The sequence below is a fragment of the Coregonus lavaretus genome (assembly GCF_964263955.1).
Source record: "Coregonus lavaretus genome assembly, chromosome: 15".
NCBI lineage: Eukaryota > Metazoa > Chordata > Actinopteri > Salmoniformes > Salmonidae > Coregonus > Coregonus lavaretus.
Genome location: NC_140002.1, coordinates 20,393,578 through 20,396,860, shown reverse-complemented (window position 1 = coordinate 20,396,860; position 3,283 = coordinate 20,393,578). Strand labels below are relative to the sequence as shown.

The 3,283-nt window shown below is 43.8% G+C and overlaps 1 pseudogene across 1 annotated transcript; it reads right to left on the bottom strand.

Moving 5' to 3' along the window:
* Positions 1-311: 311 nt before the first annotated feature.
* LOC311142399 (rhomboid domain-containing protein 2-like) lies at positions 312-2,671 on the bottom strand (annotated as a pseudogene). The gene is made up of 4 exons: positions 2,252-2,671; positions 1,468-1,873; positions 1,104-1,251; positions 312-856 (listed from the first exon to the last, which is right to left on the bottom strand). The product of its transcript is annotated as a rhomboid domain-containing protein 2-like (transcript).
* Between the last annotated feature and the right edge of the window lie 612 nt (positions 2,672-3,283).

The following is a 3,283-nucleotide window of genomic DNA, read 5'->3' as shown; positions in this document are numbered from 1 at the left end:
CCTGCTTGTATATTCAAACCAAAAACATCAGTGAAGAAAAAGTGGACCTTCAAATACTGCCTCAAAACACATGTCCAAGCATATTACATCTCAATGTATAACATGAGACAGAAAACACATTGAATGACAACTATGGGCTCGATTAAATCCGTATCGCCGTAGTTCAGAGCTATAGCGGCTTATAACCACACTGACATTTGTATTTTTTTAATGTTATTCGTTATACCAAGAGTTGACGTTTTTACAAGGATTGTGATTGCTGAAAATAGCCCGCTTGAAATGTAAATGTAATTTCCGGTCTTCCCGAACATTGCCTTTAAATTTCAATCGAGCTATAGCGAGTTTTGCCGTTACGGATTGAAGTCATCAATCTGTCAGTGAAGACACAGGTGCTCCTGGGTGAACCATCACAGATTCTGGCAGTGACTCCGGCATCTTTGCTGTGAAACTCTGGGGGGCACTGACAGACACAGACAGTGGACTGAGGTGGGAATGTTGAGAATGTGGATGTTGAGCCACTGGAGCCAAGTGACTGCTGGTTTGAGAGGCAGATGCATGCCCATGACTGAGTCCATGGCCGAAGCTGTGTTCGTGACTATGTCCATGACCTTGGCTGTGGCTGCAGCTGTGTCCACGTTCGTGACTATGTCCGTGACTTGGCCCAAAGCTATGCTTGAGGCCATATCCATGGTTGTGTCCGTAATAACCTGAGAGCTGAACAGGGCTCCCCTGTGTATAGTAGGAGTGGGCCCAGCCTTCAAATGTCTTTGGTGTGGTCTCGGTAGCCTGTAGGTTGGAGGTAAAGGACACTGGAGCGTAGGCTTGGACTGGGTAGGAGCCTGGGATTGGAATGATTCTGCAATCAATGAGAACGTGGACAGATTTCAGAGAGCCTATCTATACCAGTGATTCTCTATCTAATCATGGGGGACCACTAGGTGCCTATTGTACAGTATTCAATTACAGCTGAGGATCATCAATTATAACTGCACCTCATTATACTGTAGAACATTATGTGCTCTGGCTTGCACACAGTAATTGTTATTTAATGACCTCTTGTCTTGTCTGATAAATGATATGTCTGGTGCTTTCTCAGTACTCACGGTGGGTGGACCGTCTTCCTTCTCTCCTCTGTTGATGCAGGGACATACAGGACACCAATGTTCCTCAGCAGCCTGAAAGGCATCTTCTTGTCCAGCACTGATGCCCTGGCATCGGACATGTCCAGAAGTGAGAGCCAGCCCTTTCCGTCTGTTTCACCAGTGCAAGTTAAGGAGAATGTGTGACGCAGTGATGCAATATTTTTTCTAAACAAACATGCCATAATGTTCAGCAGCAGGATTCATATACAACACCTATAACCTATTACCACTTAACTACACTACTAAGCACACTTATAAAGCTGTGACATACTGCAGAGGAGTGTATCAGTTATTTTGAACCACAATGAGGTTGGAGTAAGGATACAGATCCCCCCCTGCGATGATGGCGATGGCATTGCAAAGGAAGACAGTGTGTGGGACCAAAAGTGTTATGATGAACAGAAACAGCCAGGGCAGGGCTAACATGGGTACAGTGACCCCGAAAAGAAAGCCCTTAACCATACGGGAGTGCACTGTGGCCATACCCATAAGGGAGAGGGACACTGGAATGAACCCCTCCACCTGGTTCTGGGCAGATGCACCAAACAGTAGCAGACCCAGTATGGTGTACAACACCCCTGTGCTGATAGAGAGCAGCAGAAACATGAGGAGGAACCGAACAGTGCCCACACTCTTCTCAATGCCTCCACAGAGGGGCACCAGAACCCCAATACTGAGGAGTAGCTGGGTCACTGTCTTGTGGTGGAAGGAGTATGTGATGAGCTTGTGCACTGCAAAGGAAGAGGAAAGGATTAAAACATAAATGATAGGGTTGACAGACATAAGCTGCACTGGTGTGTTGTGCTGTAGCCTACTGGCACCATCTGTTACATTAGCTATAAGTTTTAATAATAATAATAATAATAATATGCCATTTAGCAGACGCTTTTATCCAAAGCGACTTACAGTCATGCGTGCATACATTTTTGTGTATGGGTGGTCCCGGGGATCGAACCCACTATCTTGGCGTTACAAGCGCCGTGCTCTACCAGCTGAGCTACAGAGGACCACCATTCTAGCAAGCTAGCTAACGTTACAACACTCTCATACAAAGTAGCTACTGAGCATATATAACTGTTGATTCACTCAGACCCTCCTAGCTAACTTACCATGCCCATTGCCAAAAACTGTCGTTCCAAGACTGAAGACATCCTCTGATAAACCGAAATATGTAGTGACAGTAAACAAAACAAATGATACTATAATGACAGCAACAATCCCACTCGTGAGCCTGAACTCAGGAGTAAAACTCTTGAACCTCTGAACCATACGTTTTAAAATTATTCGGGATATCATTTTGATGCCCAATGCATATTTGTCAAACTAGTACTTGGATAATCAAGCACAATAATCAATCAACTTTTCCTCCAATATTGCGCAACACTTTAGCCAGATTGTAGGTAGCTAGCTAGCTAGAGGTTCCCACTAGATAACACAGCCACAAAGTACAAATAGGCTATATCGTAAAAATTAATGAAAACAAAAATAGGCTTTTTGGTCTTAATTTAAGGTTGGGCATAAGGTTAGCAGTGTGGTTAAATACTACGATTGGAAACAGTTGGATAGACCCGTCCTTGGAGTTTAGAACGTCTGGTAGGCTCTTACATTCTTTGGTCCCAAATGGCACCCTGTAGTGTACTACTTTTGACCTGTGCCCATTGGGCTCAGGTCAAAATAAGTGCAATATATGGGCACTGGGGTGCCATTTGGGACATGCCCTTTATGCAGAAAGCAAGATGAATCGTAATGATGAGAGAATCAAAAGAGCTTTAAGGCGCCGCCCTTATGTGGTAAATATCAAATATATATATATTTAAAAAATCTTCTGTTTTTGTTATCACCTTTTAAATTGAGTGTTGTGTTGACAGTTGAATCCAGTGAGGGTGAACACCCCTGATTCTGTGATGTGGCCAACCGGCAAAGAGCGCAGAAGTCCAAGGCCTGTAAGTCAAATCTGACCTGAAAACAATAACACATAAACATTAGTTATGCTGCATGTACAAACTGCAGTTATCACAATAAAAGCAAGTGCAGATATCCCTCCTTATCTAACCACATTTGAAATTGAATATTGTCTTGACAGTCTACTTCAGTGCAGACCCCTCAGATCCACAAAAGGCCTGTATGTCACATTCAAATCA